This window comes from Tachypleus tridentatus, chromosome 11 (assembly GCF_004210375.1).
Source record: "Tachypleus tridentatus isolate NWPU-2018 chromosome 11, ASM421037v1, whole genome shotgun sequence".
NCBI classification, from domain to species: Eukaryota; Metazoa; Arthropoda; class Merostomata; order Xiphosura; family Limulidae; genus Tachypleus; species Tachypleus tridentatus.
The window spans coordinates 27,099,195-27,112,494 of NC_134835.1; the positions used below are offsets into that span (position 1 = coordinate 27,099,195).

The 13,300-nt window shown below is 33.7% G+C and overlaps 1 long non-coding RNA gene across 2 annotated transcripts in view; it reads right to left on the reverse strand.

Moving 5' to 3' along the window:
* Positions 1-469: 469 nt before the first annotated feature.
* LOC143231811 (uncharacterized) overlaps positions 470-13,300 on the reverse strand; it is a 184,050-nt gene continuing 171,219 nt past the window's right edge. For both annotated transcript variants that reach the window (XR_013017207.1, XR_013017206.1), the window contains exon 4: positions 470-5,859. This is a non-coding gene — a long non-coding RNA (uncharacterized LOC143231811). The remainder of the gene's footprint in view (positions 5,860-13,300) is intronic.

A 13,300-nucleotide genomic window follows, 5' to 3' on the forward strand; every position in this document is an offset into this window, starting at 1 on the left:
TAACTGTAACAGTTTAAAATGTGAGTAAAACTATAACTGTAACAGTTTAAAATGTGAGTAAAACTATAACTGTAACAGTTTAAAATGTGAGTAAAACTATAACTGTAACAGTTTAAAATGTGAGTAAAACTATAACTGTAACAGTTTAAAATGTGAATAAAACTATAACTGTAACAGTTTAAAATGTGAGTAAAACTATAACTGTAACAGTTTAAAATGTGAATAAAACTATAACTGTAACAGTTTAAAATGTGAGTAAAACTATAACTGTAACAGTTTAAATTTGAATAAAACTATAACTGTAACAGTTTAAAATGTGAGTAAAACTATAACTGTAACAGTTTAAAATGTGAGTAAAACTATAACTGTAACAGTTTAAAATGTGAGTAAAACTATAACTGTAACAGTTTAAATCCGAAACACGATATATTTAAAAAGTCTTTAAAATGTAGAGTGATATGTGGGCGGATAGTGTTTTTGTTTTCGTAATTTTGTGATTCAAGTACAATATTCTAGTGTAAGACTATACAATTACGAAAAGGATATTATACCACCTGTGTACTTACAAACATATAAACAGTCTCTACAAACATTATACAGTGTATGACAACCAATAATCAGGTTATTAAAAAGATATTTGCAGAATTTTCTAATTGTCTGTTTATTGGACAATATCTATTTTGGAATGCCAATATTTTATCAAGATGATGAAATGAGTGGGAAGATGGGTAATGTATACATGCCAACCTGATAACGTTATCCCGAGGTGATGCTCGTATCACGAGTCGATTTGCCACCATGTGAGGACGTTCCCGACGGGCTGTTTTTAAATCTTGACAAAGTAGTCGTAAAATAACCATAACAATGACGTTACACACACGAATGTACCGCCAACACGTGTTGTGCTTTCAGAATATATTTTATATGCAATAAAGATTCTAAATAACACAGTTTCTACGGTTGTCTACAAGCCGAACGCGACAAATTCGATTCTGTCTACTGTGTGACGTACTTCATTCTGGCACATTTTGTGTATGTTTTACACTCGTAAAAATTATCGATGAATTATTCACGCATCCACAAAGAAGAACAACAACAACAAAAATGTCGTCGTTGAACTTAATATCGTCGCTATGATACACAAGTCTTTATATTTCTGGTTACATGTTACGAGCGGATATGGTCTTTTAAACGAACGTAATAACGTGACAAGCAAACACATTAAATCTTTTAATGGGTTTTTATTTTTTTTACAATTTAATGTTTATGTCAAAGACTGCTACTTCGGCACCAATTTAAGGATCGCCATATTAAATTGCAAAACATTGTTTTAGTTTATGTCGTTCATTAGTTTATGAAAAAAAATAAATGTCGAAAACAGCGACACCTATCGGAACTTTTAAAGTCGTCAAATGAAATGACTGTTTGTGTGATGGTAGACACAACTCTACACAATGGGCTATTTGTGCCGTGCCAACCAAGAGTATCAAAACCAGGTTTTTAGAGTTTGTAACTGCTTGAAACACCAGGTCCGAATACATTTCAGATGTATTTATGAATAGCTGTAATACATGTATGCGAAATATTTACTGTTCATCTGAGTCTTGAGATCTATCACATACACATATGATATATTAACTGTCCAAATAGTTCTGAACTTTATCACATACACTCATGAAACGTTAACTGTTTATACAATCCTTAACTATAGCACATATACATATCAAATAATAACTGTTTATTACGCTGTGCTATTGTCACACACGTGGAACACTAACTGTTCACGTAGTCCTAAAGTACTGCCACACATACAAAAATATGTATATGTGAAATATTTAACATTCGTATAGTCCTGGCATATCGCACTTAAAATAACAGCTTTCTATATAAAACAAAACTATGTATTTAAACTGTTAGTTATTAATATAACCTTAAACTGTTATTTTGTGCATAAAACAACAGCTACTGAAATGTCATTGTATTAGTTGTCCATAACAACATTAAATTAATTAATTAAGATAAATACCAGTAAATCTGTTCGTGTGGTTTGTTTATTTTGAATTTCGCGCAAAGCTACACGAAGGCTATCTGCGCTGGGCGTCCCTAATTTAGCAGTGAAAAATTGAAGGGAAGGCAGTTTGTTATCATCACCCACCGCCTACTCTTTTACCAATGAATAGTGGGATTAATTGTTCGTCACACTATAACACCTCATGGCTGAAAGGTCGAGCATATTTGGTGGAACGGAGATTCAAACCTGCGATTCTCAGATTGCGAGTCAAGCACCACTGACAAGCTGGTCATTCTGAGCTCTGACTAAGATAATGTTCCTACGCAAATGTCATTGGTAAATACAAAACAAAATTAAATACAATACACAAAAGTGATATATCAGAGGAAAGCTACGCAAAAACACCCGCCGCCAAGTCTTTGTACACTCTTTACCAACGGAAAGTGGGACTGATAATAAGAGTATAACAGATTTACGGCTGAAAAGAGTGATTATGTTTCATTGGATGGGATACGAATCTCAGAGACTGCGAGTCGAAAGCTCTGACCACCACGTCCTACAAATAATCTATTACATTGAGCTAAAAATGTTAACAATGAATTGAATATTGCAAGCATTATACACAAAAACCAGTTGATTTATGATTTAAAATTTTCAAAATACAATATTCTTCGCTACTGTTGTATTAATGGTAATTTATTTGTAATGATTTTGCACAAAAAAACAAACAAACAAATGTTTTCTGTACTCCGAATTATCTCGTTATTTAACAAATGTTTTCTATCAGTTTCGAAGGTTTAGTCCTTTACTGTTTACTTTGAAATGTTTCTACTAAGTGTGTTTTTTAAGCACGTTGGCTTCACGTGACCCGTATATATATATATTTTCCCTTCAATTGCATGAACGTCACGTAGGTAGGTAACAGGAGGCCACTAAGAACCAAACCCTAAACTAATGAGACTGAAACCTTGTAGTCTTCGCCATGCTTCGATAGAAATGAACTTGCGGCTTAAGGAAAAGGAGGTTTACGTGAGACAGAAACTTATCAGTGAAGTCTGAGATAAATAGGCCTTAAGGTCAGATGGCAGCAATTCTTTTTGAGGACTTTTGACAAGTCTCCACTGAAACGTGCCTTTTGGTAATAAAAAAGACCACTGTCCATAAAAACTTGATAAGAAAAACAAAACAAAACACAGACAGCGTTGTCCCTAAACATATCATTCAAGCTTTTCTTACGTCTATCATTCATGCTGATTTCTGTTGTCAAGATTAGTTTCTCTGCATGTTGACCTCAAAGCTGGAGGACAAACGTTGGTTTATATGAAATCCTTAAGTAAATCTGTTGGAGTTTCGTTGAAATTTACGCTCGACAAGGTTCTGTTTCAATGAGACGTATTCCCTTCACGTTTTTGCGTCGTTCGTTTCAACAGACAGTTTTATATATTTAGTGTTTTACGCGACGTATATAAAGTATTTTCATCAAACTGAAGAAAGAAAAATGAATACGATACATTTTTTTCCCACAGATTTTAATGGGTGACAGATACACCAGTTTATCTGATCATAACAAAATTGATTCTGTTCTTAAATCAACTGAATTAATGTAATTAATTAACCCAACAAAAAGTTTCAAAGTTGATTCTGTTCTTAAATCAACTGAATTAATGTAATTAATTAACCCAACAAAAAGTTTCAAAGTTGATTCTGTTCTTACATTAAATAGATAACATCAAATTGGATGTTATTTTGTCGAATCACGAAAACGTTTTTCAAAACTGATTCCGTTCTCAGACTAAACAGATGACGTTAGAATAAATGTCGTTATGTCGAATAAAAAAAACGTTTTTCAAAACTGATTCCGTTCTCAGACTAAACAGATCACGTTAGAATGAATGTCGTTATGTCGAATAAAAAAAACGTTTTTCAAAACTGATTCCGTTCTCAGACTAAACAGATGACGTTAGAATGAATGTCGTTATGTCGAATAAAAAAAACGTTTTTCAAAACTGATTCCGTTCTCAGACTAAACAGATCACGTTAGAATGAATGTCGTTATGTCGAATAAAAAAAACGTTTTTCAAAACTGATTCCGTTCTCAGACTAAACAGATGACGTTAGAATGAATGTCGTTATGTCGAATCTAACAATCATTTTCAACGCGTATCCCGTTGTCAACACCAAACACGTTTTATTACGACTGATTTTGTTATGAGCCTAAAAGACAATAGAATAATATAATATGTTAGAAAATCCAGAAGTTTTAGAAATATAAATAGTATCAAAACTAATATCTACAGTCGCTATTCTGACAGTTGTGACCTAAACCTGGTCAGTTTGATCTTTAGAATATCAACATTTGTTTCTCTAATGGTTCAAATATTTATAAGTATATTTCAGAACAATTTGTATGTAATTACTGCCTTATAGATATAAATAACTTTTAATGCAATTTTAATTAACTTACATCTAATATAAATTATCAATACAGAATTACCAGTAACTTTTACTAATGTTTTACAGAATGTCTCATAATAAATTAATTCATATATATCATGTAAGAATGAAGAACAGAGCATTTAAACATGTTAGAAAGACAAAATAAGAGAGTGAAAGATATGCGATAGTCTAATCATACATTGTTTATATAAACAGAAGAGTCTGCTAAGGTAGGTCCAGTGAAGTTGTTCTCGAAGTATTCGATTTGTACTTTTAAAGATGGAGACACACAGAAACTTACATGTTTGAGATACGTTTCGTCTTGAACATTTAAGATGAACTCAGGAATGTTCAGTAATTAATCTCCATACAGATATGTACAAAGTTATCCTTTGGTCGTTTAAAGTTTTTCTTCGAGTGTTGAACTTATATCAGAGTCAACGTAATTACAGTAAGATAAGCCTTAATATTTCGTTCTACGACATGTTTTTTTTTTTTTTTGCACAAGAAAAACGGTTGGTTAATTTATTTGATATCGACTTCGAGTTATTATGTGTCGAAAAAGAACCAACAACGATGCGCATTTTTCTAAAAGTCATGTAAATGTCAAAAGATTGGCGATTGGTTGAGAAGTTCCATGCAAAGCCACCCACTGCCGGGACTACTTTTTTTTTTTTTTTAAAGCCGCTTTCTCTTATTGGCCGATGCTGAAGCGGCAATAAACGATTACCTGAAGTACCATGACCTTCAAGAAAGTAGATAACTTCTTGAACTTACAATGGTGCACAAACGACGCCACTCAAAATTATCGATCAAACGCCCCATTCTTTGAAGGAAGAAAGACAAAGGTTGAATAATGATAGTAATATACCTGAATGACTGTACTACCCTCCCCTGTATATTAATAATTACAAAGTGCGCATGCACGAAATGAGTATTTGAATTCATTATTTTTCTCTTTCAAACGTGAGAGACCAAGAGAAACGTTTTATTCCAGACTTGGCCTCTTTTCAATCCTCGTCTTTCTGGTCGTGTTCTACACTACATCTTAATGATTTACGTTGGTGATTGGGACATTTCCATCTTGCTGGGCTCCCCACAAATCATGTTACTCGAGTTGGTTGCTTGCCCGACCCACAGGCCAGTGATTTATCTACCAGATGCCAATGAGAGTTTTAAGCAAGGACTCCAGTTCCCTGCGGCTACAGCGTACAGAAACTAAAAGAGTGCATCTTTTATTTCACAAGTGATGCATGTTTTCTCCATCTATTTTTTCCGCTCTGAGGATTTTCAAAAAAATTCCGTCTGTCATCAGAATAAATGGCGCCGTTTTTCGTTTCCGTTGGATTCGACTTTCGTGACCTTCCTTCGTCACCAAGTTTATTTCCCAACAATGGATCTACACGTTGTAACTGTAACGAAAATGTTGAAAACTGCAAAAAATGATCGTTTAAAATAGTTTTAAACAACGTTTGGTTGTTATAATAATTTTCGCGTATATTAGGCGGTATTTTACTCAACTTATCCCATCCCAGTTTTGTACTTATTACACCATAAAATAAAACGGTTAAGTCATAACGTTGCCAGTCTAAGTCTGGAATATGAAGAACATTTTGCAGCATTATCGAAAAACCAAAATCAACAAACATAAATTAATGCATTACCGAAATATTTATCATGGCAATTTATGGCTTCTAGACTTTTAGGAAACAGGGAACGTTTAATTATCTTTTCTAATATCCACCGCTTAGATGGACGAGAAGAAACGTCATGGAAGATATCACTTAAGAGAAAGTGTTGCAGTGCACAGATGTGGAAACAGCGGAAAGGCATTAGAGGTAATGATGCGATAGTGTTGATGGCTTGAGGTGTGGCTCTATACAATAGAAAAAAAAAGATATAACAGAGACAGCTAACAGATAGTGGGGGAGCCACTTGGATAACTGCGTGGAAGATCTTGGGCTTTGCTAAGAAAATTCATCAAAGCTCGTGCAACGCCATTAGTATTGTCGATCGATCGATTTTCCAATAAACGTCAGAGGGATGAGAGCGATTCCATTAACTGAATTGTTTTCTTTAGCCTGAATAAGGGAAAACTATGAAAGGTCATTAACAGACAGGCTAAGGAGAAAGAAAATATATGGCAAACCGGAGGGAAGTGCATATAAACCAAACAGTGATATTAACCTGCCAAACAGAATTAAAAATCGCATCTCACACACACATATAATAAATATACGTTACATCAGTTCATGTTACGAGGGACTTAAAATCTGTGAAACTGAAAAGATGGTAAGAAAATAATAAGACAAAATCGATAAACTTGGTCATTTTGTTGTAAATTTATGTATTCTTGTTCCCTTTAGTATGAGTTCCATTTAGAGACTGTAGACACGTGGTTTTGTTATAGCTGTTTAGACTCATCAGTGATGTCTCAAAAATTGAAATAGATTCGCCAGATGTCGTCAATACGAAAAACACTTGTTGACTGTCACAAGTTAACAGCAAAAAATTACTATAAGGGTCATCAAAGTAATATTGTGAAAACACAGTGTACGTTCATTCGATTTAGAATTCGACGATTTTTACTAACGACAAAAACAAAATAAGGACATTGCTGCGTGAGAAAAGGTATAGAACTTACATTGCTTAAAGACTGTTAAAACTATTGTATTCGTTCTGCCTGTTAATAAAATATTTACTATGCAGCACACACACACTTCAAATACATTGTTAAAAGATTTGTTTTGCGTTTGTAGAGATTACAAAGTAATAGCATTACGGCCTGTTAATAGACTTCATCACGAATTTGCCTGATGTATAGATTTGGTATTACCATGAATGTATCTTAAAAAGGATCTTTATAAAATCCCATAAAGCGATAAATATTGAATATGATTGTGAAATGTGAATTATATATTTCCGATGTGGTTTGTTTAATTTTGTAAAATTATATGTGTGTGTGTTTTCTTATAGCAAAGCCACATTGGTTTATCTGCTGAGTCCACCGAGGGGAATCGAACCCCTGATTTTAAGCAATATGTATATATATATACTCTGTGTATGGCCTGGCATGGCCAAGCGCGTAAGGCGTGCGACTCGTAATCCGAGGGTCGCGGGTTCGCGCCCGCGTCGCGCTAAACATGCTCGCCCTCCCAGCCGTGGGGGTGTATAATGTTACGGTCAATCCCACTATTCGTTGGTAAAAGAGTAGCCCAAGAGTTGGCGGTGGGTGGTGATGACTAGCTGCCTTCCCTCTAGTCTTACACTGCTAAATTACGGACGGCTAGCACAGATAGCCCTCGAGTAGCTTTGTGCGAAATTCCAAAACAAACAAAATACTCTGTGTAATCTGTTTAACCGTGGCAGGTGTTCAGTTTAAAGGACCAAAATTTGAATTTTCCAATCGCCTCTCTAATCGTCAGATTTTTTAACATTCTGCTTCTTAAGGCTAAGAAATATGTTTTATAAGGTGAATCTAATTTTGTAGCTTTGAAACTGATGATTTAGTCTGGATTTTTATTGTCGTTTTCTTTTAGTATTCATAAACTGTTTTCGTTTTCGAGTGAATATGACGTTATAAGTACTTGTAAAGTTTGAAACTGTCTTTGTTAACAGCATACGCAGATTCTTTACGAACCAGTTTACTTGCTTGAAATATATATTAAATATCAACTATATTTGTTTCACATCTGTGTTTAGATTCGCTATAAATTTGCAACTGCTAAGGATAAGTGGAAGATAGATTTAAAAAAAAAATATATATATATATATAGGTAGTTTCACCCTGCACTACACATGCGCGGATAAACGCTCAAGAATTTGTTTCTTTTTTAATTTTCGCGCAAAGCTACACGAGGGCTTTCTGCGCTAGTCGTCCCTAATTTAGCAGTGTATGACTAGAGAAAACGCAGCTAGTCATCACCATCCACCGCGAACTCTAGGGCTACTATTTTATTAACGAACAGTGGGATTGACTATCACATTCTCATATTTAGTGTAAGGGGGATTTGAAGCCGCAACTCTCAGATTGCGAGTCGTGCGCCTTAACCACCTGGCCATGCCGGGCTTTCAAACGGTCAAGTGAGTGACCTCAAAGCTCAAACATATCACTACTAATTTAGAAATGCTGATCTGGAGGATATATAGCAGCATCTATCGAGAAAAAAAACAAGACTGACTGTTACTTTCATAACGCACCCAAAGCTAAAAGTATAGATCAAATTCTTATCTCTTTTAACTTTGTTTAACTGGAGACATTTATATAAACACAAGTAAAATCACGTTTTTTCAAAATCAAATTTAACTGGATTAGTGAACTTTTAGTGTGTAAATAGCTGAAATATTGAGCTAATAAAATTACATTCTGGTGATATAGGTTGTGATTTTACTTATGTTTATTGAGTGTGTTCTTGTTTTTCTTAATACAAAGCTGCACAATGGATTACGTGCGCTCTACGCCAGATTTTAGCGTTTTAAGCTCGCAAGCTTACCTAAGACAGATGCTGTTCGGTTACATATTGCGGGTTCATAACTCCCGGTCTTAAAATAAAAATAATTGCCTTGAGAAACAATACTACAGTTATCTATATTTTATCTACTTTAGATAGATTTAATCACCTGTCACTTAAATAACTTACACCGGTGCCGGTTTTATGTAGCAACTGAATGTTTGTTACTAACTTCCGTTCAAAAGAAAAACTAACTACAAAACTAACAACTAAAAGGTAACATGCAAGTTTATTAAACCTATTCTAATCATAAACTGGCTAGTTGTTGTTAACGTTAGAGATTAGTACCTAAATGTTAAAACTTGTATCAATAAAAATGCATTGTACCACCAGTCGGGTACCCTCATTGTTAACGAAATTTTCAGTGTAAATTCAAAGCCAGTGAGTTAAGTCATCTTAAAGCGTACTTCGATTAGTCCTGAATATACATACGTATACTAAACTAAGCCTGGAACCTAGCCTTCAGAAGCGACAACGTTAATAACAATAGCACTGACTTACTTTAACTATTAGAATCCATAACATTAATGAACTTACTTTAAAAAAAAACCAGTTAAATCATTGCCAATGTACTAAAAAATCCAGCAGGTTCCTCCTAGTTTTTTGTCACTGATTCTGTACAAAAGTCTAATTAGTAATTTTATGATGTTTATTCATCTATGCAATTAAATTATTATTATTGTTATTATTATCAGACGCAGTATGTCTGGTTTGGTTTATTTTGAATTTCGCGCAAAACTGCACGAGGGCTATATGTTCTAGCCGTTCCAAATTTAGTAGTGTAAAAATAGAGGGAAGGCAGCTAATCATTACCAGCCACCAACGACTGTTGGGTTACTCTTTTACCAACGAATAATGGAATTGACTGTCATTTTATAACGCCCCCACCGCTGAAAGGGCCAGCATGTTTTAGATGGGGGATAACGGGGATTCGAACCCGCGACCCTCAAATTACGAATCGAGTGCTTTACCGCCCTGGCCATAGCGAGCCGTATAATAATAACATAAGTCATAACCAAGGGGACGATTATCAGCTTTTCCGTTAAACAAACACAAATCGTGTGTAGACTGTTGTTTGCTGGCGGATACTGAGAGCAAACCGCTGGTTTCTTGCCAGTTTTAGAGCCATTTTCTCCATCGCACGAGACTTATTTGTATTCAATGGAGTTTTAGTTTAGGTCTTACATGACAGCCATTTCACAAGCGTTTCAACTTTTATAAAGTAATATAAGTTTGTCTGGAACCCACACAACAAAAAGTGCAATTTGTAATAAAGTCGACACATAATCGATTTCATTTTTTTTTCGGACTTGTTGAAGGAACACTCTATAAAACGTCAATGGATACAATAAGGCAATAACTAATGAAAAAATAAGCCATATCTTTGATCACTATTAATGTTTGTAGAATACTATCTACAGGTATCGACAAATGTCTTTAGTTTAAATCTGTTTATTTGATAGCAATAATTTTACAGACAATTATTCTTTTTTATTTTGTCATGTTGTTGTTTGATTTATTTTTTTCATGTTTTACGGCTGTAGTGGCAAAAACTTTTACATATTCTGTCACTACTTTTTCCTTTTATTTTATGACTGATTATCTTCAGGTTTTACTCGCTATTTTAATTATTATTACCCTACGCTCATTCAACCAATAGAGTTATAATCTGAATATACCTTGAAAATGTGACACAGTTAACTCTACGAGAAATATATGCTTTAAATGCGTTGTTTATGCTTTAAAAAGTGCTACAATGTCACACTTTGAAGCTTTAAAGCAGCAGCGATAAGTTAAAGAACGAAAGAGTTTGTTCACGCACACACACAAGTAACAAAATGCGGTCAGGTTCTTAAAGAGATCCATTCTTTTGAGATGGGTTTTTGACATGCATACTGATATTCTAATGTAAAAGAATATAAAATAATAAAAGGTTTGCGATACGTCTTTTCATGAGACGGGATAACGTTAACATTTCATTCACGCAAAAATAGTAGAAATCTATTTTATACCGTGAATCTGAAAGATATAACAAACAGCAAAACATATAACAAAAATGTTTTATTTCCCTTAATCTACGAGGTTTGTGTGTTAAAAAATAAGAACCTTCTACATTATCTTCCTGAATATTACACAGCTATCATATATGGAAAAAACATGAGTTGTTCCCCTATCGTCAGTCTGTATAATAAAAGTTATTAGTCCTAAAATAAAATTATGTTTTCAATAGTTTTCTGCCAATATAAATTGTTAGATAGTATACGTTCAATTACATCTATTTTACTTTTGATTACTGATTCATTTATTATTTTTGTGAAGATTTAAAACGTTTTTTGTTAAAAACATAGCCTTTCCCTTAAATTGTGTCTGAATTTACTTGTTTGTTTAAAGTTAAGCCCAAAGCAACACAGTGGACTATCAGTACTGCTCTGTCAACCACGGGGATAGAAACCCGGTATTGTAAGTTCACAAACATATCGACACTCGACTCGTAATCTGAGGGTCTCGGGTTCGAATACCCGTTACCCCCCAATCTAAAACATGCTCGCCCTTTCAACCGTGGGGGTGTTATAATGTGACGGTAAAAGAGTAGACCATAAGTTGGCGGTAGGTGGTGATAACTAACTACATTCCCTGTAGTCTTACACGGGTAAATTAGAGACGGCTAGCGCAGATAGCTCTCTTGTAGCTTTGAGCGAAACTCAAAAACAAATAGACAAACACTTTTATGTTTGTCCAGATGCCTAAAAATGCAGACACATTACATTCTTTCTACCAAACATCTCATCGCCAGAATTTATTCACGGACGTTTTATATTGTAAATATTACTAAAAACCTATAGAACAAAATAAAAGTGATTTGTTTCGCATTTTACTTTTCTCGTTGTTGTTGAAACAGCGTATAGAAACTATACAAATTATTCCGATTATTATGACTGAGATATAGAAATATAGATGTCATATTTTTATTGTTCATATAAATGACATAAGATAAACACTATATTTATATCGTTATTGTAACTGACATCTGAGAAGACAGACGTTACATTTCTATTGTTATTATAACTGAGATATAGAAATATAGATGTTATATTTTTATTGTTCTTATAAATGACATAAGATAAACACTATATTTATATCGTTATTGTAACTGACATGTGAGAAGACAGACGTTACATTTCTATTGTTATTATAACTGAGATATAGAAATATAGATGTCATATTTCTATTGTTCTTATAAATGACATAAGATAAACACTATATTTATATCGTTATTGTAACTGACATCTGAGAAGACAGACGTTACATTTCTATCGTTGTTATTATTAAAATATGAAAAGATAAACGTTATATTTTTATCGTTCCTACAACTAAGATATGGTAAAACAGACATATCGATTAATCGACCAATGCAACAAGACAAAGTACATACGTTACCACATAAAACATTAATAATATTTTTCTTAATACAAATATCAGGACAGACACTCAACAGTTTAATAATTCACGTTTATGAGATTTTTTCTTTTTTTTATTTAAATACACGTGAAGTTGGTGGTGAGACCTCAGGGCACCACGATTTTCTCTTTGATTTGTTTATTTGTTTGAAGTTAAGCACAAAGCTACACAATGGGCTATCTGTGCTCTGCCCACCATGGGTATCGAAACTTGGTTTTTAGCGTTGTACGTCCACAGACACACCGCTGTACTACAGATGGAGCTTTCCCTTTGATTTGTTGTTTAAGACTAGCTTCCTATCATTTCATTTTCTCTCTCTCTCTTAGAACATGTATGGTCCCTTGTTATTCATGTATTGTACTCTATACGATTTTACAGTTTTCATAATTTGTGAAAAAACTGAGATTTTACTAGATGCCAGTTTTACAAAAGTAAAATCCTTTGATTGTAGCATATTTTTACTTTATGAAGATTGATACGAAACACGTTCTAATAAACATGTAACAATAAGCAAAAAACAAATATATGCATGTGCAATGCATACATAGAATATAGACAGAAATATATATTATTACTTCACAAATATATATATATATATCTAGAAATATCATTTAAAATAAAGAAACAATACCAAATTCAGTGGGCACAGTGCTAATACTGGAAACTATCATGGCGTCCTCAGTGTCATTGCGCATGAGCGGTTTGACAGTTTCTAGTGAAGACATATCTGTGGAAAGAGGGCGGTAAAGTGCAGGCATCTTTTTAAATAATATAAAGGCACTCTGGTGGAAATTTTTAAAACCCATTTAATTTTAATTATTTAAGCTTTTATTATGGGTGTGAATCAGTGTGAGTTAGTGGTCTACAGGACTGCTTGTATTAT